At 35.2% G+C, this 25,800-nt stretch overlaps 1 non-coding gene across 1 annotated transcript; it reads left to right on the plus strand.

Moving 5' to 3' along the window:
* The first annotated feature begins 5,871 nt into the window (after window positions 1-5,871).
* On the plus strand, window positions 5,872-5,978 carry LOC121040034 (U6 spliceosomal RNA). Its single transcript, XR_005795105.1, has one exon. It is a non-coding gene; the product is annotated as a U6 spliceosomal RNA (small nuclear RNA).
* The last annotated feature ends 19,822 nt before the right edge of the window (window positions 5,979-25,800 follow it).

Genomic DNA, 25,800 nt, shown 5'->3' on the forward strand with positions numbered 1-25,800 from the left:
ATTCTTTCCTCCTTTGTCAAAGATTAGTTGACCATAGAGCTGTGGGTTCCACTTTGTTCTTTGGATCTATGTGTCTGTTTTTTGTGCTAGTACCATACTGTCTTGATCACTACACTTTGTAATATAGTTAGAAGTCTGGAATTGGAGTTTCTGTCCAGAAGTCCAGTTTCGGTCTCCTTTTCAAGACTGCTTTGGCTATTCAGAGTCTTAGGCAGTTCCATACAAATTTCAGGATTGTTTGTTATAGTTCTGTAAAACTGTTGGTGGCTTTTTGATAGGGATTGCATTAAATGTGTAGACTGTTTTGGGTAGTATAAACATGTTAAGAACATTTGCTCTTTCAATCTATGAGCATGAAATGTTTTTCTATTTCTTTGTGTCATCTTCAATTTCTTTCATCAGTCTTTTATAGTTTTCAAAGTACAGAACTTTTACTTCTTTAGTTAGATTTATTCCTAGGTATTTTATGGATTTTCTAATTTTAAATTGGAGTCTTTGATTTCTCTTTCTGCTGCTTCATTATTGGTGCCCAGAAGTGTAACAACAGATTTCTATACAGTAACTTTGTATTCTGCGATTTTACTGAATTCCTGTATCAGCTGGATTTATTTGAGAGTTGTTTTGCTTCTCAGAGTAGGCCTGTATTGCTATACACTTCATCTTATGATCACTTTTTTGTATCCCAAAGGTTTTGCACCATCCTGCTTTCATTTTCATTTGTTTCCATGTATTTTTTTTTTCTGCTTTAATTTTCTGGTTGACCCATTCATTCTTTTTTTTTAATTTTTTTTAACGTTTATTTATTTTTGAGACAGAGAGAGACAGAGCATGAATGGGAAAGGGTCAGAGAGAGAGGGAGACACAGAATCTGAAATAGGCTCCAGGCTCTGAGCTGTCAGCACAGAGCCCAATGCAGGGCTTGAACTCACAGACAGCGAAATCATGACCTCAGCAGAAGTCTGACGCTTAACCAACTGAGCCACCCAGGTGCCCCAACCCATTCATTCTTTACTAGGATGTTCTTTAACCTCCATGTATTTGTGGTCTTTCTGAATGTTTTCTTGTGGTTGACTTCAAGTTTCATAGCACTGTAGTCTAAAAATATGCATGGTATGATCTCAGTGTTTTGTACTTGTTTGAAGCTGATTTATGGCCTAGTATGTGATCTGTTCTGGAAAATGTCCCATGTGCACTTGAAAAGAATGTGTATTTGTTGCTTTAGGATAAATGTTCCATATACATCTGTTAAGTCCATCTGTCCCAGTTTTTCATTCAAAGTCATTGTTTCCTTACTGATTTTTGCTTACACTATCTATTGAAATAAGTAGGGTATTCAAACTCCCTTCTATTATTGTATTATTATCAATGAGTTGCTTTACGTTGTTATTGTTTTATATATTTGGGTACTGTCATGTTGGGGGCATAAATATTTACAACTGTTTATCTTCTTGGATAGTTCCCTTTATTATGATATAATGCCCTTCTTCATCTCTTGCTATAGTCTAAAACCTAGTTTAAAAATCTAGTTTTAAACCTAGTTTAAAATCTAGTTTGTCTAAGTATGCTACTCCAGCTTTCTTTAGACATCCATTAGCCTGATAAATGGCTCCCTATCCCCTCACTTTCAATCTACCAGTGTCTTTAAGTCTAAATTAAGTTTCTTGTAGACAGCATTTAGTTGTTGTTGTTGTTGTTGTTGTTGTTGTTGTTGTTGTTGTTTTTAAATTCATTCTGACATCCTCTGTCTTTTGATTGGAGCACTTAGTTTATTTATATTCAGAGTAAGTATGGATAGAAATATATTTAGTGCCATTGTATTACCTGTAAAGTCATTGTTCTGGATATTTTCTCTGTTCATTTCTAGTCTTCATCACTTTTGGTTTTTCTTTCCACTAAAAAAGTCTCCTTTAATATTTCTTGCAGAGCTGATTGAGTGGTGGTGAACTCCTTTAGTTTTTGTTTGTCTGGGAAACTCATGATCTCTCCTTCTATTCCTAATGATAGCCTTCCTGGATAGTATTTTTGGCTGAAGATTTTTCCCATTCAGCACATTGAATATATCATGCCACTCTCTCCTGGCTTGTCAAGTTTCTTCAGAAAGATCTGCAGCTAGTCTTATAGGTCTGCCCTTTTAAGTTAGAGACTTTTTTCCTTTCTGTTTTTAGTACTTTATCACTATATTTTGCAAATTTATTTATAATATTATCTTGGTTTTGGTCTGCTTTTGTTGATTTTGATGGGAGTTTTCTGTGCCTCATGGATTTGGATGTCTGTTTTCTTCCCCAGATTAGGGAAGTTTGCAGCTATTATTTCCTCAAATAAATTTTCTGCCCCCTTTTCTCTCTCTTCTCTGTGAATCCTAAGATATGAATGTTGTTACATTTGATGGAATTACTGAGTTCCCTAAGTCTATTCTCTGATCTATAATTCTTTCTCTTTTGTTAAGCTTCATTATTTTCCATTTTTCTTTCTTCTATATCACTTATTCGTTCCTTTGCTTCTTCCATCCCATGTCATCACATCCAGTCTGTTTCAAATCTCAGTTTTGCATTTCCATTTCTGTTTTTTAACTCTTATCTCTATAGTAAGAGCCTCTCTGAAGTCTTCCATCCTTTTCTCAAGCCTAGTTAGTATTCTTATGATTGATGTTTTAAATTCTCCATCAGTCATATTACTTATATAGATTCCAATTAGATCTCTGGCCATGACCTTCTTTTGTTTTATTTGGGATGAATTCCTCCATCTTGGCATTTTGTCTAAGTCTCTGCCTTCTTCTCTGTGTTAAAAAAACCTGTGGTGTTTCCTGCTCCTGAGAGTAATGGCTTTATGAAGAGGGCATATAATGTCCAGGGCCTGGCACTTCAGCGAGTGTCTCTGTTGTGTGCTGCATGTATGCTGCCACTGTGTTTTGGTTGCGCTATCCTTCCGACCAGTCATCTACACAGGCTCTCCTTGCCTACTGTGGGCGTTGTTTGGACTTTGGCCACACTGTGGCAAGTTTTAACTAGGTGTGCTCTCATCTTCTTAAATGAGACCTAATGCTACTTCCAGTAGAACTGAAGCCTTGCAGAACTCTCTGGTCAGTAGATGTGGTATGAGTAGGGGTTTCTGCTGGTCTTCTGGGGAAGGAGCCCACGGCACTGGGCCTTAAGCACGCTTAGGCACATAGAAAAGCAATACCAGCAGAGTGTAACAGGGTGGGATTGGTGTAAGCAGGTTAGGCATCCAGTTTTGGTGCTGTGCGGTTTACTGAAGTTGGTTTATGCTGAGAGGTGGGGGATGGAAATGATACCACCAGCTGCTTTGTCCCCAGAAAGGGGCTTCCACACTTGCTGCTCTCAGGGCAGAACTTCTGGAAGAGCAAACGACTTCCCCTCATGTGTCCCAGGCCATTTTCAGATTGCTGCTTCCATGCTGTATTCAGGTTGCTTGCCTGCCTGGAGCAGCACAGTGGACTTTCTGCTCTATTGCAGCCAAGTCTTGACTTTTAAAACTATAAATTTTAGGGACCTTGTGTGGTGGGGACCTGCACTGGTCTTCTGGGGGAGGGTCTTGCCACACTGGGACTGATGCAGGTTTGACCAAGAAGGGCAGCTGTGCCAGAGCACAGGCAAGGGTGTGTGATTTGGAGCAAGCAAGCTAAGTAGCTTTTGTCCAGATTAGCTGCCCTTAGGCATTGCTATTCCTATACTGAGGGGTGGGGGAGGGAAATGGAGCCCACCCAACAGTTTTGTCCCTGGAGAGGCATCTCTTTGAATACCACTCTCATTGATGCCTTCAAAAAGAGCAAACAATCTGTTCCTGTGAAGCTTAGGTGATCCACAGATTGAGCTATCTGTCCTGGGGATGTTTGCCTATAGGGCAGCACCCACAATGCCCTACCCCGGCCAAGCCCATGGACCTCTAAACTCCAGTCTTTACACCCTGCTGGTTGTAAAAACTCATGAAAAGCAGCCCTTCTCATTTTCCCAGCTAATGGCTACGGGTAGGTGTTCTCCTTGTGCATATCCGTGTACACTCCATTCCCTCACCTTTCTCCATAGCACTGTGGTCCATTTCTTCCCCAAATCATGTCTCCACACTTCCTACCTTCCTCAATGTGGCCTCTTCTCTCTCTCTCTAGTTGTACAGTTTGTTCTGTCAGTATTCAAGTTGATTTCTTGGGTATTCAGAATGATTTAATAATTATCTAGTTGTGTTCAAGGGATGAGACAGGCCTAGGGTCCTCCTACTATGCCACAATCTTAGCTCCTCCCCCCCAAAATAAGTAATCTTTAGAACTTCTCTTTTATATATAAAGTACAAATCTATATATATTAAATAAACAGTATAGCATTAGGGGAAAACATTTGTTTAATGTTTATTTATTATTGAGAGACAGAGAGACACAGAGCGTGAGCAGGGGAGGGGCAAAGAGAGGGGGGGGACACAGAATCCGAAGCAAGCTCCAGGTGCCGAGTTGTCAGCACAGAGCTTGACGGGGGGCTCGAACCCACAAACTGTGAGATCGTGACCTGAGCTGAAGTCAGTTGCCTAACCAACTGAGCCACCCAGGGGAAAACATTTGTAAAAGACTTTTCAGGAGAAGAGAAATTAAGGAAAGATTAAAAACCACTGAACTGGAAAAAAAATCACAAATTCCCATGGAAATGCAAAGTGAAATATGAGAATGATAAGGCATCTTTGACTTCCCAAAGTGTGAGATGCATATTAAAGCAATATTTCTCATGATTCATAGAAGCAACTTTTCATAAAAATTTGAGATATTTTAAGTCTTCTCATTTAGTGAATGTAGTAAGAACATTCTAATTTCTAATCATATTTATCTTTGCATATAATCAAATTCTGGACTTTACTTTCAGTGACTTTGCTGAAATTATTATTGCCCTGCATAAGCAGAAAAATATTTTTAAAAGTGTTCGTAACAGTCATCTGGTCTTCCAAGATTTTCTTGAGATTAGTTATCTTCCTTGAGCCTATCACTTTTCTTCAAAGCTTCCAATGGCTTGAAATTCATCTCATCCTTCAATATTTATAATTATTATTTGTTTCCTATCACGAAAGTAGCACCACCACTCTTTACTCCAATTAATCCTCTATCACATGCATTGTCAAGATATACCATATTTGGGGTCTTAAAGCACATCTTACTGAATTTAAATGCTTTAAAAGTAAAGTTAAACTTGTAATCAGTAACAAAGGTATCAGGAAAATTTTAGATATTTGGAAGTCAAATAATATTGTTCCAAAATTAATTGGTAAAATGGAACTTATTTATGAAAAAGAACAAAGTTGAAAATTCACATGAACTGTTTCAAAATTTATTATAAAGGAATATGTTATTTTAGAGAAAAGATGACATATAAATCATTGGGATATCATAGAATCCAGATAAAGCCCAACATGCATATGGTCAATTACTTTCTGATGAAGAATAAAACTATTCAGTAGAGAAAGCTTTTTTTTTTTCAAATGGCACTAAATAATGAACATCTAAGGAAAAAATAACTTTACCTATAATCAGACTTTTAAAAATTAACCCAAAATGCACCAAAGACATGACTATAAAATGCAAAATTATAAAAATTCCAGAGAAAAATATAGGATACAATTTTTTTTATGGCTGTGTGTTTAGCAAACTAATTCTGAGGAAAACACTACTAGGAATGAGTATCAATAGAAACAAAACAGCATAATAAGCATTTTTTGGATTTAGATGTTGGTACTATCTATTGTTCTAAGTCACTTCTTATTTTCCAGGACAAGATTATTTCAACAGTGGATTAATATGATTTTAATTTAAACTACTCAAGAGATGGCAGTTAGATGAATCCAGTGCTGACATATTCTTGGGCTAGAAAATAAGAAGTGGTGCTCGCTTCGGCAGCACATATAATAAAATTGGAACGATACAGAGAAGATTAGCATGGCCCCTGCGCAAGGATGACACGCAAATTCGTGAAGCTTTCCATATTTTTTGAGCACTGGGTGTTGTATGGAAACCAATTTGACAATAAATTTCATATATAAATAAAAAAAAAAGAAAATAAGAAGTGACTTGAGACAATAGGGTTGAAAATGACAACAGCAAACTAGTTAAAGAATGAGAAGGAGGATGATACATTTTAGGTTAAACAGGGATAAACAGAACAAGGCATTACAAGAGACATGTTGTTAAAGTTAACAAGTATATCCTAGTGAGTGGGACAGAAAGAAAAAAAATAGAAATAAAAGCATTAAGATTTGTGACTATATTGTTAGATTTCATTATTTTTAAAATTTAGTCCTCCACATAATGAGAAATTTCAAAACTTAGAGTATGGTAAAAATGAATGAATGAATGAATGAATGAATGAATAGGTAAAGACAAGGAGGATTCCCTTCTGATCCCCTCTGACATTCCCAGTGCTTATATTAGTTTCCAGATAGATCTCATAGTTTCTCTATTATTGAATTTTAGGAGAAATCCAGCACCCCTTGGCTATTCAATAATATTTTATGAAAAGGTGTTATTTATATTAAAGTGGTTTTTTTGCTAACCTCATTGTTAATTATTAAAAAGAACTTTTAGTTAACAAAGAATATAAGAAAAATATTTATAATAATATATATATTTAACTATTAAAATGTGTTCACTTAGAAATAAACAATACTTTTAAATTTTTTTAATGTTTATTTATTTTTGAGAGAGAGAGACAGACAGACAGAGCACGAGTAGGGAGGAGAAGAGAAAGAGGGAGACACAGAATCCGAAGTAGGCTCTAGGCTCTGAGCTGTCAGCACAAAGCCCAATGCAGGGCTTGAACCCACGAATTGTGAGATCATGACCTGAGCTGAAGTCAGATCCTTAAGCAACTGCATGACCCAAACGCCCCAATAACATATATTCATTTTCTTTTCCTAACAAAGTACCTGTGTTTGCCTTGGAATTAATTATATTGATAGTACATCCAGTGAAATCTAATTTAACCTTTAATTAAAAGATCATTTACAATATTTACCATTTTAATGAAATAGCTAAAATTAATTCAAGTGAAATAAATATCTATACTTTAAGATAGATTATAATTTAAAATCTATGCCAAATATTATGTATGAATTTAAAGTACATGTTATTTCAATTATAACCTGAAGTCATTATCTTATTGTATAACATGATTACTATAGAAGTAGTTTCTACATCTCACTGCAGATATTAACAGCATATTAAAAACTACAAGCATTCTGGAAGTCCTATCCTCATTCATTTTTTTCCCACTAATGTGCTTGGTGTGTTGTTTTGTTTTGTTTCTAAACACAAGTACAACTTAATATATCCTGCAAGTGGCTCCAATTTTGTTTTCCAGAAAGTTTAACATTTGTGAAAATTTTCATAATGCTTTACTGCCTGATCTTTAATTTTTTTTTAAACGTTTATTTATTTTTGAGACAGAGAGAGACAGAGCATGAAGAGGGGAGGGGCAGAGAGAGATGGAGACACAGAATCTGAAACGGGCTCCAGGCTCTGAGCTGTCAGCACAGAGCCGGATTCAGGGCTTGAACTCACAGACCGTGAGATCATGACCTGAGCCGAAGTCGGACGCTTAACCTACCAAGCCACCCAGGCGCCCCCTTTACTGCCTGATCTTAAACAAATTTCATATCCAATCCTTTCCTCCCAAACAGCCCAAGCAACTGACACACAATTTCTGAAATAGATTCTGCAACTGGATATTTCTGTTAGTCAATCATACTATCTCATCTAATATACAGTGCTTTTTTTTCCCCCTTCTGACAAGGTCAGATCACTTGCTAAATCAGCAGTGAAAAGTTCTCATTACTCATGCCTCTAATTCTGTCTTTTGGTCAGTAAGAATAATGTTCCTTCTTCTGGATTCCCCATCTCATTATTCATTCAGTGAATTCACACCTCATGTTAGCTAGATGTGATATCTCTTTTCATTCACACTCTGAATTTCATAATGGCTACAATATTTTACAAACTGTGATTATAATGTTTCAGAAACATTTTAAGAGCATTATATATATGATCACAATTACTCTCAGTTATTCATTTGAGGCAATCAAAATGAGATAAGTAACTTTCTGAGGGTGCCTGGATGGCTCAGTCAGTTAAGTGTCCGATTTCAGCTCAGGTCATGATCTTGCAGTTTGTGGGTTGGAGCCCCCCATCAGGCTCTGTGCTGACAGCTCAGAGCCCGGAGCCTGCTTCAGATTCTGTGTCTCCCTTTCTCTGCCCCTCCCCTGCTCACATGCTGCCTCTCTCTCAAAATTAAATAAAAATGTTGACATTTTTTAAAGTTTATTTGAAAAAGTTGAATAAATGGAAGAAAGCCCTCAATAATTTTTTCTTGAGGTATCACATTAATTCAATTTACCTCCTCTTTCTTCTAATTCATTTTTTCTCTTTATCACTCTGAATTCTACATCTACAATTTGCAAAGGACACGTGAATGTAAAAAGCAAAGTATGTGCTTTATCTGGATCAGTAACTGGTGGCACTGTTAAAGTATTACTATGCCATTTACAGAGTCTAACTTACTCTTGAGAAATGTTAATTTCCAGGATGTCCTACAGTGACATAATTTACTAATTATAAAATATTACAAATACTTTAGAATTCTAGTGTAAACTATATAATAGACTCTTAACTATAGAGAACAAACTGAGGGTTGCTGAGGGAAAGATGGGCAGGGGGATGGGTTAAATGGATGATGAGTATGAAGAAGGGCACTTACTGCAATCAGCACTGGGTATTATATATAAGTAATGAGTCACTAAATTCTACTCCTGAAACTAAAATTACACTAAATGTTAAAGAACTGAAATTTAAGTAAAAACTACAATAAATAGATGATAGATGGATGGATGGATGGATGGATGGATGGATGATAGGTAGGTAGGTAGGTAGGTAGACAGATAGATAGATGATAATGATGCCTGGTTATATCATGTCATAGTTGATCATTTCAATAACCGTTTTAATTGTTTTATTTATAAGACCAAAAAAAAAAAAAAACCCACAACCACCAGTACCCATTTTGAATTAGAAAATAATATATTGCCCCTAAAAAATGTAGGTTTTATATTGTGTTCTGTATACCGTAGATATTTTCTTTATTCCTTTTGTTGAACTCAGGGATGTATGTAGTCACATGGTGCTACAACACCTTTCAGTGATGTTTACACAGCCCTAGACTGAGTCAGTAGGCCTTGGCGATAATTAGCATAACTTTGGTAAGTCAATGTACCTTTTTTATCTCCTTGTTCTAGTCTGTGAAATGCTTCATTTAAACTAAATGCACTTTAATGTCTTTTATAAAGGTAAAATATAATGAAGGTAGAGGTCTACCCATAAGGATCATTATTAATAGCATCACTATAAAAATGTGATTAAGGTATTCAGACAAGTATGATTAAATACTGTGCTTAAAATTAACACCGAGGCTATATATTAATGTATGGTTCTGTCAATAGAGCATTTCCTCATATACAATATTATAAACTAATTGCCTAGAAGACAGAGCAATGAAGTGGTAAAATATTTAAATAAAACAATTTTTAAAGCGGATTCATTTATTTCTTAATTTTGTAACCTTGGGTAATTTATAAAAATTACTTAAGTTTCAAACTATTTAGGCATCATTCCAAAATGATTAATAGGTTAATGCACTCAAAATTCCCTTAGGGATTTATATTCCCCCAATATATAACTGTTATAGTAATAGTACTAATAATGTTACCGATCCTAGTGGCAATAAAGCTTATTCTGTTTTATCTGTTATTATTATGAACAACACAATCAGAGTTTAGCAGAGGAAAGATGTTCACAAAAAATATCAGTCCCTGTCTTTTGGGATTGAGGGTATATAGAAAATCTTCATTCTTTAATTATGACTCAGGTGATCATCTAAAATATTAACCTCCACTTGAGGGCTACATTATCCTGGAACTAGACTTTGAATCTGGCAAAGAATCTTGAAAGTGATAGTTAACATGCACTGTCAAGTATTAACCAGATTAAACCACTTGATCTCAAAAATAAAATTTGACTATTCAGGGTCTTTTGTGATTCCATACAAATATTAGGATTGTTTGTTCTAGCTCTGAGAAGAATGAGCAAGATTGGGATTGGTAATTTTGTTGACTGGGATTGCACTAAATGTGTAGATTGCTTTGGGTAGTATTGACATTTGTTCCAATCCAGGAACATGGAATGTTTTTCTATTTCTTTGTGTCTTCTTCAATTTCTTTCATAGGCTTTCTATACTTTTCAGCATACACATCTTTTACCTCTTTGGTTAGGTTTATTCCTAGGTATTTTATGGTTCTTGGTGCAATTGTAAATGAGATAAATTCCTTGATATCTCTTTCTGTTGCTTCATTATTGGTGTATAGAAATACAACCGATTTTTGTACATTGATTTTGTATCCTGTAACTTCGCTGAATTCGTGTATCAGTCCTAGTAATTTTTTGGTAGAGTCTTTGCGATTTTCCATGTAGAGTATCATGTCAAATGCTAAGAGTGAAAATTTAACTTCTCCTTTGCCAATTGGGATACGTTTTATTTCACTTTGTTGTCTGATTGCTGAGGCTAGGACTTCCAACACTATGTTAAACAACAGTGCTCAGAGTGGACATCCCTGTTGTATTCCTGATCTCAGGGGGAAAGCTTTCAGTTCTTCCCCATTGAGGATGACATTAGCTGTGGGCCTTTCATATATTGTTTTTATGATGTTAAGCTATGTTGCTTCTATTCTGATTTCCTTGAGGGTTTTTATTAAGAAAGGATGCTGTATTTTGCAGATGCTTTTTCTAAACCAAAGCTGGAGACATCACAATCTTGGACTTCAGCCTGTTATCACAAAGCTGTAATCATCAAGATAGCATGGTACTGACACAAAATCAGACATATAGACCAATGGAACAGAATAGAGAACCCAGAATTGGACCCACAAATGTATGGCCAACTAATCTTTAATGGAAAAAAGTCTCTAGCAAATGGTACTGGGAAAACTGGACAGCAACATGCAGAAGAATGAAACTGGACCACTTTCTTATACCATACACAAAAATAAATTCAAAATGGATGAAAGACCTAAATGTGAGACAAGAAACCATCAGAATTCTAGAGGACAAAACAGGTAACAACCTCTTTGACCTCAGCTGCAGCAATTACTTACTTGACATGTCTCTGAAGGCAAGGGAAACAAAAGCAAAAATGAACTCTTAAGATCTCATCAAGATAAGAAGCTTTTGCATAGTGAAGAAAACAATCAACAAAACTAAAAGGCAACCAACAGAATGAGAGAAGATATTTGCAAATGCCATATTGGATAAAAGGTTGGTATCCAAAATCTATAAAGAACTTACCAACCTCAACACCCAAAAAAAAAAAAAAAATATTTCAGTGAAGAAATGGGCATAAGACATGAATAGGCACTTTTCCAAAAAAGACATCCAGAGGGCTAACAGAAACATGGAAAGATGTTCAACATCACTCATCATCAGGGAAATACAAATCAAAGCCACATTGACATATCACCTCACACCAGTAAGAGTGGCTAAAATTAACAACTCAGGAAACAACAGATGTTGGCAAAGATGTAGAGAAACAGGAACCCTCTTGCACTGCTGGTGAGAATGCAAACTGGTGCAGCCATTCTAGGAAATAGTGTGGAGGTTTCTAAAAAAATGAAAAAATAGAGTTTTCCTATGACCCAGCAATAGTAGTGCTAGGAATTTAGACAAAAGATACAGGAGTGCTGATTCATAGGGCACATGTACCCCAATGTTTATAGCAGTGCTATCAAGAGTAGCCAAATTATGGAAAGAGCCCAAATGTCCATCAATTGATGAATGGATAAAGAAGATATGGTTTATATATTCAATGCAATCAATTCAGCAATGACAAAGAATGAAATCTTGCCATTTGTATCAATGTGGATGGAACTGGAGGGTATTATGCTAAGTAAAATAAGTTAGTCAGATATCATATGTTTTCACTCATATGTGGAATTTGAGAAACTTAAAAGAAGACCATGGGGGAAGGGAAGGAAAGTAAAATAGTTTCAGAGAGGGAGGCAAACCATAAATGACTCTTAAATACAGAGAACTGAGGGCTAATGGGGGAGGGTATAAGGGGGAAGGGGACAATTGGTGATGGACATTGAGGAGGACGCTTCTCAGGATGAGTACTGGGTGTTGTATGTAAGTACTGAATCATGGGAATCTATTTTTGAAGCCAAGAGCACACTATATACACTGTATGTTAGCTACCTTGACAATAAATTATAGAAAAAAAATTTTAAGACCAACAAAAAATAAATAATAAATAAAATTTAAAATTCTGTGTTATCTATATTATGTCTCCCAAATAGGAAAATTGTCAAAGATTTTTGACATTTCCACTTTATATTTTATATATAAATATGGCCACAAAAGTCTGTAGACTATTTGATTTTTATTCTTAGGGAAATTGTAAAGCTTTGCATTAAAGAGTAACTTGCTTTTTCAGCTTAATTAAAGATAACTCAAAATTTAGATGATAATTTTACACTGCAAACATTTTAAAACCAGTGTAGTTTGTCTTCTTCCCTAAATTACTGTGTATATGTTAGCATAGAGAATAACTGAGGTTGAATAAAAATCAATGCATTAATTTATATTTGAAATTTTAAATCATAAAATATATTAAATATCATCAATGTACTTAATATTATAGAAATATTTGGTACAATTTATATCTATAGTAAGAAAAATGCATTAAGCTGCTCTTTGAATCTTTAACATAAATTAGAATTATTTTTAAATAAAATACTTTATGATTATGTATGAAGATACATAATCAACAGAACATTACTATGCTTGGTAATTTTCTATGAGAAAGGTATAAAATGAAAAAAAAAATAGTCCCTAATTTCTCATGTTTAATCTAAAAGTGAATGTAAGGGCACCTGGGTGGCTCAGTCAGTTGAGCAACTGACTCTTGATTTCTGCTAAGGTCATGATCCCTGGTTCATGGGATCTAGCCCCGCTTGGGATCATCTCTCTCCCTCTCCCTCTGCCCTTCCTCCATTCTTTCTCTCTCGAAATAAATAAGTAAACTTAAAAAAATAATAATGAGGATATAGTTCTTAAGTATTCTAATATATGACTAATATTATTTTATTGCACTTTTTATTTCACTTATTCATCTTCAATATTCTAAATAATAGCACCATTCTTCCTTTTATCAAGCAGTTCAAGATATAATTTCAATAACAGAACCATATTGAAAATATAACAAAGTATATTTGTTATAAGTAAGTATATGGCATAAGTACATATGCCTCCAAAAACTGTAATTTAATTGAAACATGTTGGGTTTATGAAATCAACATGTGATTTCATTTATATTTTGGTGATGCGGTCAGATGCATTTTGTAAGACTATATTACTATCATGTAATATGAGGAATGAAAGGATATGAAGATCAAGTTTATCTACCATCCAATGATTAAAGCTTCTTATGTCTGATCTGGGGCCTCTCCTTGAATGCCACTTGATATAAGTAATTCATTACCATTTAATGCACCTATGCAATTTTTTTAAGACCACTCCATTAGAAATAACCTTTTTATATTAAAATAAAATACCTTGCTAATGCTGTTAGCCATACAAAGGGAATCAGCAGAAAAAATCTAATCCTTTTTTAATGAATACTCTTCCGGATACTGTGGCATAAATAGTATGCTCTTCCAAATGGTCTCTTCTCGGGCAAAATATAATATTAGATACAAGGTTATATAACATATATCAATTTCTTTTATATACCTCATTACTCTTGCAAAATAATTTGATTTAATGAATATTTACTGGGAATCTACTACTGTGTACCAGTTTCCAGAGATAAAATACTGTACAAACCAGAGGGTGCCTGGGTGGCTCTGATGGTTAAGCATCTGACACTTGATTTCAGCTTGGGTCATAATCTCATGGTTTGTGAGTTTGAGCTCCACATTGGGCTCCGCATTGTCAGCATGAAGGGATTGAGCACTACTTGGGATTCTCTCTCTCCCCTCTCTCTCTCTGTGTCTCCTGTGCTCGCTCTCTCTCTCTGTCAAAATAAATATAAAAAAAAAACTTAAAAAATGTAAAATTACAACTCTAAATAATATATGATGAAAGGTAGGTGAGGTAAAGATATCTTGAATAGCACAAATACAGGAGTTTAGAAAAATCAAATTGAATATATACAAATGTATGCTAACCTTTAAATTCTATTTCATTGGGAAATAACAGGGGTTCATAGCTAGCAATATGCATTATAAAAATGTACACATTTTTATTTCACTTTAAAAATATATATACACATTTTTAAACGTGAATTTCTCAGGGTGCTTGGGTGGCTCAGTCAGTTAAGCCTCTGACTTCAGCTCAGGTCCTGATCTCACAGCTTGTGAGTTTGAGCCTGGTGTTGGGCTCTGTGCTGACAGTGCAGATCCTGGAGCCTGCTTCAGATTCTGTGTTTCCCTCTCTCTGCCCCTCCCCTGCTCATGCTCTGTCTCTCAAAAACAAACATAAAAAATTATTTTAAAAAATAATAATAATAAATGTGAATTTCTCAGTTCAAGCCATCAAACAAACCACAACATGGTTCTTCTTTATCCCATGTCCATTATTTGTACACATAAGAGGATAAAGTAATTTATAAAAATGAATTAATATGGATTTCTTTTAAAATAAATGCCATAAGCTTATTTTTTGTAAATTTTAATAGTAAATCTTATCCTTGCAACATTATGAATGCCACTTTAGGTGAAAATAATTATTTTGTGTCATCAAAGAGGTGATACTCAGGGCAGCTGGGTGGCTCAGTTGGTTAAATGTCCAACTTCAGCTCAGGTCATGATCTCGCAGTTCATGAGTTCAAGCCCCACATCAGGCTCTGTGCTGACAGCTCAGAGCCTGGAACCTGCTTCAGATTCTATGTCCCCTTCTCTCTCTGCCCCTCCCCCACTTACATTGTCTCTCTCAAAACAAATAAATAAACATTAAAAATATTTTTTAAAAAAAGAGAGGTGATACAAAATGAGACTGCTAAGCACAAAACAAACTGGCTACAGGGATCAATTTTTATCATGCATTGGGCACAATCCACAAGATTAATATCACTTTTTACCAGTCTATTCAGTGAATCACAGATAAATATTCCATTTTGTGATATTATGAACTGTACTACTTCATTAACCTCAAGTTGCTTATTTTGCTTATATAAAATGTATCCGATTGATGTTTGTGAGAAAATTGATTAGAGATTTTTCTACAAATAAACTCAAAATAAAACAAAGAACACCAAATCCTACAGGTGGCAGATACTAGCAAATCTCCAAAAAAAAAAAAACAAAAACACAAAAAAACACTAGTGTATTATTCATAACGGAGTACATCATGTTAACATAAAATGCCAGGGAATACAGTGAAATTAAATTAATATCACCAGTGGTAATTTGGGTCCCTAACACTCTTTTTAAATGCCATATAAATCAGAATAACTTATTTCATGCTTTTGAGATAAAGACATCTGATCATCCAAAAATAATCTCAACTAATGTAAATAATGACTGTGAATACTCCACAGAATTTTATGGTTATGATTATATTGACAATTTCCAAGATATTCTTGTCTCCCTAAGTGCATACTCTTTTATTTCTATATTAAGGATTCAATAAGTTAAAGCCTTTATAATTTTTATGTATATAATTACAAAATTACAACACTACAAAGCAAGGGTGGAGAATGGCTGCGGAGTGAGCAGAAAAGTAAAAATGCATGGTTCTGAAGTTCTGAGAGGACAGCATGAACTGTCAAGGGAGTACAGAGACCTGAAGAGAAAGAGGAAACTCCTCCAGGTACAAAACTCTATGCTAAAAGCTGTGAATGATATAATGATGGTTTAGACATGATCCAAACCTATGGAAGAGACAAATGTCCAACTCTAAAAAAGTGTTTCACTGACAGGTTCAAGATGGAGGCATAGGAAGACCCTGAGCTCACCTCCACCCACAAATACACCAAAATCTACACCCACATATAGAGCAATTCGTCCTGAAGAACTAAGGGCTGATTAAACAGCTTCCCTACAACAAAATATAGGAGGACCATAAGGAGAAAAGTAAGAGAGACAGAGACATGGTAACACAGCAACTCCACTCCCAACACTAAGACCTGTGGTAAGGAGAGAAAGCACTGAGGGGCCCACACACAGATTTGCTACACCGAGGTACAGCAGAAAAACAGCAGTTTAAAAAACAATTTATAAGTGATGGAAACCCATTTATTCACCCTCAAACATCTGGCAAAAATTGGGGAACTGCTGGAACTCTCTCTGGGGTTGGAGGTGCTGGCAAGCACCACTGTTTATGTTCCCCCTATACTTTAACAGTTCAGATGGAAGTAGCACCTGGGCATTCTCTGCAGCTGGCCACCTCAGCAAGTCCCAGCCTGCTAGCCTACACCAGCTCAAATCAAAACCAACCAGGATGGTTAGTCTCACCTCACACCACCCAGGATGGTTAGTATCAAAAAGACAAAAAAAAATAAAAAAAATAACAAGTGTTGGCAAAGCCCTGGAGAAAAGGGAACCCTCATGTACCGGGAATGTCAATTGGTATGGCCACTGCGTAAAACGATATGGCAGCTCCTCAAAAACTCAAAGATAAAAGTACCACATGACCCAGTAATTCCACTAGTGGGTATTTACCCAAAGAAATGAAAACACTACTTCAAAAAGATATAGATAGATAGATAGATAGATAGATAGATAGATAGATAGAGATATATATATACAGATCTATATAGATATAGATATAGATCCCTATGTTTATTGCAGCATTATTTACAATAGCCAGGATGTGAAGGCAAACTAAGTGCCCATCTATAGATGAATGGATAAAAAAGATATGGTGTATGTATGTATGTGTGTGTGTGTGTATACACACACACACATACATACACATAAAGTATTACTCAACTATAAAAAAGTATCAGATCTTGCCATTGTGACAACATGGATGGATCTACATGGTATCATGCTAAGTGAAATAAGTTAAACAGAATGAGACAAACACTATATGATTTGACTTATATGTGGAATCTAAAAAAAGAAACAGAACAAAGGAACACACTTCTTGAAAGAGAAACAGACTCAAATACAGAGAACTGATGGCTGCTCATGGGTAGGGGGTGAGGCATGGGCAAATGTTGGTAAAGGAGATTCAAAGGTATAAATTTCTAGTTATAAAATAAGTCATGGGGATGAAAAGTAAGCATAGGAAATATTGTCAATACTATTGTAATAACATTATATAGTAACAGATGGTAACTACACTTACGGTAAACATTTCATAATGTATATAACTGTATTACTATGCTATGCACCTGAAATTAATATAATATTGTATGTCAACTATACTTTAATTAAACAAACAAACAAAAAACACTACAGGGTCGGTTGGGTGCCTCAGTCAGTTTAGCAGCCGACTTCAGCTCAGGTCATGATCTCACGGTTGGTGGGTTCGAGCTCTGTGTCAGGCTCTTTGCTGACAACTTGGAGCCTGGAGTCTGCTTCAGATTCTGTGTCTCCTTCTCCCTCTGCCCCTCCTCAACTCACTGTCTCTCTCTCTCTAAAAATAAACATTAAAAAAAAAAACCAACACTACACCATCACCACATTCTTTTTTTTTTCTAAATAGTACATTTAGACAATAAAAATAAACAAGAGCTATTTAAATATGATGAAAGAGGGAAAATAAAACCCTCACTCTTTGCAGACGTTATGATTATATTTTCTACCACCTTCAACAGTATTTGCTATTTCTCAGTCTCAAATATTGGCAGTTTTAAGCAGGGCCTCCTGGCATCCACAGGGCAGTATTTTCCTTCTCACTTTTAGTTGATAGCAGTGCTTCTCAAACTGTGTTCAGTTTCCAATTTTCTTTTTTATTTCCTTTCTTCATGTCTTAATTTTCTGCTGCTTATTTTCTTTATATAGATGCGAGCTTTCCAATATCATTTTCTGTTCTTTTGAAGAATTTTTTTAATATTTTATGTGAGGCAAATCTACTGTCAACAAAGTATTTCACTTTTTTGTCTGTCTGAAAAAGTCTATTTACCTTTTACTTTTATTTTTAAGTGTATTTACTTATTTTTGACAGAGAGAGTATGAGTGAGTGAGGGACATAGAGAGAGAATCCCAGGAGGGGCAGAAAGAGGAGAGAGAGGGAGGGAGGGAGATAGAATCCCATACAGGCTCAGCACTGTCAGCGCAGAGCCCCAGGCAAGACTCAAACTCATGACCTGAGCCAAAGTCCAATGCTTAACTGAGTCCCAAGGCACCCCTATCTTTCACTTTTAAAAGCTAACATTGCTGGATACAGAATTCAAAGTTGGTGTTTTTGCTTGTTTTTCTTTTTTTTTTTTCTTTTTAATTTTTTCTCAACATTTAAAATATTTTACTCAATTCTCTTCTTCCTTGCAGGATTTATAAAAAGAAGTTTCATATAATTCTTATCCTTGCTATATTACAAGTAAGGCTCCCAACTGCCCCCCCACCATCTTTTGCCAACACACTCTATGTTTTGTGCAGACTGAATAGGATATCTCTAGGTGGACATTTGTGTATGTTTAGGTATCATTCTGATTGGTGTTCTCTGAGCTTCTCGGATTTGTGGCTTGTTTTCTGTCATAAATTTTGGAAAATTCTCACTCCTTGTTACTTCAAATATTTTTTTCTCTTTCTTATTCGTCTGATCTCCCTTTATATATGCCACTACTTATGTAATTGCACCAAAGTTCTTAAATATTCTTTTTCATTTTTTTCATTATTTTTTATTTGCTTTTCAGTTAGGTACTTTCTATTGACATATCTTCAAACTCATTGTTTCTTTCTTTTCAGTCATGTCCAGTCTACAGATGAGTCCATCAAAATCATCCTTCATTATTTCTAGCATTTTCTCTTGATCCTTACTTACAATTTCCATCTCTCTGCTTATCTTACCTGTCTGTGTATATATATGTATATAGACATACATTCTATTTGGGGTGCCTGGGTGGTTCAGTAGGTTAAGTGTCTGACTTCAGCTCAGGTCATGATCTCGCAGTTTGTGAGGTCAAGCCCCGCTTTGGGCTCTGTGCTGACAGCTTGGAGCCTAGAGTCTGCTTTGGATTCTGTGTCTCCCTTGCTCTCTGCCCCTCCCCCACTCACACTCTCTCTCTCAAGAAATAAACATTAAAAAAATAAAAAAACAAAAGATATACATTCTATTCTTGCATGTTGCAAAATTTTTCCATTAGAGCCCTTATTTTCCATATTAATCGTAAATAAATTCCTTATCTGATAATGTTAAAAATCTTTGTTATATATAGTCTCATTCTCATCCTTGCATTGTCTCTTTGGATTATGTTTTTTCTTACTGTTTTATAGGACTTGTAAGTTTTTGTTAAAATCTGGATATGAAGCACTAGGTACTGAGAACTGAGGCACGTAGACCATCAATGTAAAGTTTTATGTTTACTTAGCTAGGAGATAATCTGTGTCTACTGTTTGATGTAACTGTATTTGTCTATTTCTTCCATTTCTAATAGGATCTTTCCCCCCGCCTCTTCTGTTGTGTCTGGGTTTCCCTAAAAACTCCTTAGTGAGTGTCCCTTGTAGATCTTTTAACAAGATCTACTTGTGGTTGACTGTTATTTTATAGGAACCCTGTGGATATGATCATAATGAGTGGGGTGGGGGGTGAGAAGGAATTGTACAATCCTCTGATAAGGTCTTAGCTTGTCTGTAGCTGTGATCTTCACAAGAGCTTCTCAGCTTTTTTTTTTTTTTTCCTAATCTTAGAGGAGGAAAAAAAGGATGGAGTTGGTTAATTTTCTACTCCCAAATCCAGTAAGACTCATGATGTCTTTGAAATCATGCTGAGTAGGAATTGGTTGCAGAGAATTCTTTGAGATTACTCAAAAATAACTATTTTTTTTTCTCCTGGGAATATTTCAAAATGGTTATTTTTGCCCTAGGCATAAAACTGTTACTACTCCATTTTCCTGGTCAGACATGAGGGGATTTTTCTCTTCATATTTGTGAGAAGCTGGTAGATCTTCTGAAAGTAAATCCCATAAAAATATGATGGCCACTTAGAATAGACCCCCAAGAGTTTTTAACTCTCAAATATGTCCACACTTATCCACCAGGGATTTGGTCAAGTACCATTTAAGTGTTTCTACTATTTACTGGTGCCAATAGATTATGCTTCAGGTAAGCTCATCTGTCTTTTCTGCATTTGCCTGTCTCCCCAGTTTCTAGGGTGGTGCTTGGCCCTGTGACTTCAATTCACAGAAGATCCACAAGAAAGTTGTTGATTTTCAGATTGTTCAGCTTTTATCTTGTGAGGATCGGATTCTTTTTACTTTTGTTATTTGTACTTACAATCAGTTCCTCCAAGGATATATTATCAATCATGGAAAGAAGATATATTTTACAAGTTTAGTGGATACTTATTATTTTATATACTATTTTTAACAAGAATATAATTTTAGTAACAATTTTTCAGTGGGCCTTTACCTTAATGAATATGAAGCATACTTTGGCAGAGACCTCAGAGGGATAATTTTATTGCTACTTTTATTTGTAAGGTAACAGTTATATTATGGATCAAATTTCTTCTTTTGAATTGTGCATTGTTTTATCTTCACTGAAAAACAATTACCAATGACGTCAGAAAATAATTTGATATGTAAAGAAAAGATATGTTCTCACTTGAGATGATTATGAGAAATAATCAAAGAATCAAAAAAAATTCTAAGATTCTAATTGAAGAATATTTTAATAATTAACTATTTATGAGTATAAAATGAGAGATGCCACAATTTTTATATTAAGGAAACCTAATAGTCAATTTACCTAAATGATTAGAGAATCTAGTTTAACGATTATTACATGAATTTTCAACCTTACAACATATTTGATCCTTTTCTTTAAATCCTTTTTATTATTACAATTACAATTTATTAAAATTTTCCATTACTCAAATTATTTATAAAAGAAGTCTTTATTTCTTTAAGTTTATTTATTTATTTGAAAGAGACAGAGACAGCATGAGTGCCAGAGGGGCAAAGAGAGAAAGAGAGAAAGGAAAGGAGACAGGGAATCCCAACAGGGCCCCACACTGTCAGCGCAAAGCCTGATGTGGGGCTCAAACTCAGGAAACCATGAGAGACTGACCTGAAGTGAAACCAAGAGTCAGACGCTTAACCAACTGAGCCACCCAGGTGTCCCAAAAGTACTCTCTATTTTTTTTTAATAGAAGGTCTATCATCTCATTGTTGACTTCTAATGTAATTGCTTTATAGTTGAGAATATTATAACTTTGGAAATGGTTGAAAAACCTAGAGCTATGGTATGATCATACTTGAAAGAGTAAAAGTTTTGTTGAAAATATTATGCATATCCACAATATATAATTGTTTGAAGGGATACAGAGTTTCCTATGAATTAGCTAGATCAAATTTTATCACTGGGTATTTCAAAGCATCCATAGATTTAGACATTTTCTACTACTTGGAACAGGATAGTTTGAAAGATATAATGACTAATATAAGTTTGTAATTGTCAGCTTTAGGTTTCTATTTTATAGAATCATATGGTTCAAATTGTTAAACTCTTATTATTAATTTTTAAAGAATTCTTTATATCAATTCCTATCAATCTCTCATCCTCGATTATATTTTGTCTGAAATTGTAACAGCAGTTTTCTTCCTTAGTTTACTGCATTTCCTTACTTTGTTTGCAATATATATGTCGTTTTGGTTATATTCCTTAATAGCAATGAATCTACTCTAATTATTTGTCTTTAATAGGTGTTCCTAAGTAGTTTTCATTGATCAAAATGTTAAATATAATTAGTTGCATTTCCGATAACTTACTTCAGGCTAATTATTTACATGCTTTATTTCTATTTTTTTCCTCTATTTCTGTCTTCTGCTTTGTTAATTCAATTTTTTCTAACTGTTTTTCCTGTTAGGTAGTTTATGGAAGATTGTGTTTGTATTTATATTTGCTTGGAGTTATTTCCATATTTTAACAATTGTACTTTACATCATCAAAAGTGGGGCACCTGGGGGGCTCAGTTGGTTTAGCATCCAACTTTGAGTCAGGTCATGATCTCATGGTTTGTGAGTTTGAGCCCCACATTAGGCCCTGTGCTGACAGCTCAGAGCCTGGAGCCTGCTTCAGATTCTGTGTCTCTCTCTCTGCCCCTCCCCCACTCACTCTCTGTCTCTCTGTCTCTCAAAAATGAATAAATATTTAAAAATTTTAAAAACAATTTATATTATCAAAACATTGTAAAAACATTTATTACATGGGCAGAGGATGATGAGGTTGATTTGTGTAGGAAAACATAGCATCTACCATCAGGTTGTAGAGTGCTCTGCAAATGGAGACAAGTTTTTGTGATTTTTCTATTTTTGACACAACTGGATCAACTCACAGTCTTGGGAAGAAAGGTGGCTGGAAATTATACTTTTTAGACTTCTAGTTTCTTTACTACAAGAGGACTTACATAAGGGCAAGAAACACTTACTTAAGGACATCAGGCATGTGTGTTCAACTGCAATATAGGGTGAAATTCTCCACACCTTCCTGTATTCTTGCTCTTTCACTATTCATGGTCCCTTTCACTATGTTGGTGGCATGTGTTACCCTATTTCTTGATTTGAGATTGGTCATGTGACTAGATTTGGTCTATAGATTAAGACAAAAATAACAGCATGCCAATTCTAAGCCAAGAAATCAAGAGTACCTGCATATTTTAAGTTGTGTATCTTAAGCTTCTGTTATCCCCATAAGAATAGTAGACTTAAGCCAGCCATCTGGTCCTAGCAGGAGGATGAAAATGAAAGAAGGTGAAGCACAGTTTAGATCAGCTGATCTCTAGTTCAAGCTATATTATTATTTATTGTTTTATGCCTCTGGGGTTTTTTTGGCTAATATTACTTTTGTTTTTTGAATAGCTGACATATGGCAGTTTATAGAATCTCTGGGGTAGTCCTTAGCCAGAATTCACTACTACATTGTATGTTTATGGTTAAAGTTAAGAACGGCAGCAACCAGGAAAAACAGCCAACCATTCTCCAGATTTTGTAGTGAAATTTCTATTCTAGGAGCTCCTGCTACTCAGTGAGTTGCATGACTAGAAAGTGCAGGATCAAACAAAACGTCCCCCGAAGAACCCATTGTGCTTACAAGAAGAATTTACATCTTTCTTCCAACTGTCTATCAGTGTTCTCCTCTTGGCAGAACTGTGTTACATCTTAAGCTTGAGATACACATCAGTCAGCAAAATGTAATTTCCAGAATTTTTCTTCTACATTACAGGAACACTTATAATAACAGTCTTATTATCAGAGCTGAGAGAGCCATCTTACAAAAGTTTTATATTTTTGAACTTACATTAAGAATTATTAATGTTTTATGCTTACTTCTCTGAAAGTAAAACCCTTTCAATCTTTAGTCTAATTGATTCCCCTTAAAGAATATGTAATTTCACTAAATTAATTGTAGAGTTGCTATGTGTGTATGCTTGTTCGGTAATTATACTGTCACTGGGCTACATTGTCTGAGGCCTATTCTTCCAAAAGTTAACATGACAAAATTTATTATCTAAGCACTGTCTTCCTCCAGAAACTGAGCTTGCCAAGGCCATTGTTAGTACAAGAACACCATTTTGTACATTTTGACCTATCCCCTGACTATTGGTCTTGTGTGGACACAACTCAGTTGATCATGTTTTCTTCTCAGATAAATCTGAAATGAAAATTTTGGAGGAAAAAGTATTTATCAGCATATGAATAAATCTCTGAGACAAAAAGTTCAGGAGCATGAAACCTACAGACATCACAGTGACTCTAAACCCATATCTTTCTATAATAACACTGAATGTAAATGGACCAAATGCTCCAACCAAAAGACACAGGGTGTCAGAATGGATCAAAACACAAAACCCACCTATTTTGTGTCTACAAGAGACTCATTTTAGACCTGAGGACACCTTCAGATTGAATGTGAGGAAATGGAAAACTATCTACCATGCTACAGGAAGTCAAAAGAAAGCTGGAGTAGCCATACTTATATCAGACAAACTAGACTTAAAGGCTGTAACAAGAGATGAAGAAGGACGCTGTATAATAATTACAGGGTCTGTCCATCAGGAAGAGCTAACAATTATAAATGTCTATGCACCAAATACGGGAGCCCCCAAATATATAAAACAATCACAAACATAAGCAAGCTTATTGATAAGAATGTGGTAATGGAAGGGGACTTTAATACTTCATTTACAACAATGGAGAGATCATCTAGACACAGGATCAATAAAGAAACAAGGGCCCCGAATGAGACATTGGATCAGATGGATTTCATAGATATATTTAGAACTCTGCATCCCAAAGCAACAGAATGTACTTTCTTCTCAAGTGCACATGGAACCTTCTCCAAGATAGATCACATACTGGGTCAAAAAAAATAGCCCTTCATAGGTATAACGGAATTGAGATCATACCATGCACACTTTCAGACCACAATGCTATGAAGCTTGAAATCAACCACAGAAAAAAGTCTGGAAAACCTCCAAAAGCATGGAGGTTAAAGAACACCCTACTAAAGAATGAATGGGTCAACCAGGCAATTAGAGAAGAAATTAAAAAATATATGGAAACAAATGAAAATGAAAATACAACAATCCAAACACTGTGGCATGCAGCAAAGGCAGTCCTTTGGAAAATACAAATACAAAATACATTGCAATCCAGGCCTATCTCAAGAAACAAGAAAAATCCCAAATACAAAATCTAACAGCACACCTAAAGTAAATAGAAGCAGAACAGTAAAGACACCCCAACTCCAGCAGAACAAGAGAAATAATAGAGATCAGAGCAGAAATAAACAATATAGAAGCTAAAAAAAAACACTATAGAGCAGATCAATGAACTCAAGAGTTGGTTTTTTGAAAAAATAAACAAAATTGATAAACCTCTATCCAGGCTTCTCAAAAAGAAAAGGGAGATGACCCAAATAGATAAAACCATGAATGAAAATAGAATTATTACAACCAATCCCTCAGAAATACAAGCAATTATCAGGGAATACTATGAAAAATTATATGCCAACAAACTGGACAACCTGGAAGAAATGAAAAAATTCCTAAACACCCACACACTTCCAAAACACAAACAGAAAGAAATAGAAAACTTGAACAAACCCATAACCAGTGAAGAAATTCAATCAGTTATCAAATATCTCCCAACAAATAAGAGTCCAGGACCAGATGGCATCCCAGGGGAGTTCTACCAGACATTTAAAGCAGAGATAATACCTAACCTTCTCAAGCTGTTCCAAAATAGAAAGGGAAGGAAAACTTCCAGACTCATTCTATGAAGCCAACATTACTTTGATTCCTAAACCAGACAGAGACCCAGCAAAAAAGTAGAACTACAAGCCAATATCCCTGCTGAATATGGATGCAAAAATTCTCAATAACATACTAGCAAATCGAATTCAACAGCATATAAAAAGAATTATTCACCATGATCAAGTGGGATTCATTCCTGGGATGCAGGGCTGCTTCAACATTCACAAAACAATCAGTGTGATACCTCACATTAATAAAAGAAAAGAACCATATGATCCTGTCAATCGATGCAGAAAAAGCATTTGACAAAATTCAGCATCCTTTCTTAATAAAAACCCTCAGGAAAGTTGGGA

Source organism: Herpailurus yagouaroundi, unplaced genomic scaffold (genome assembly GCF_014898765.1).
Source record: "Herpailurus yagouaroundi ecotype Mexico unplaced genomic scaffold, PumYag 28, whole genome shotgun sequence".
NCBI lineage: Eukaryota > Metazoa > Chordata > Mammalia > Carnivora > Felidae > Herpailurus > Herpailurus yagouaroundi.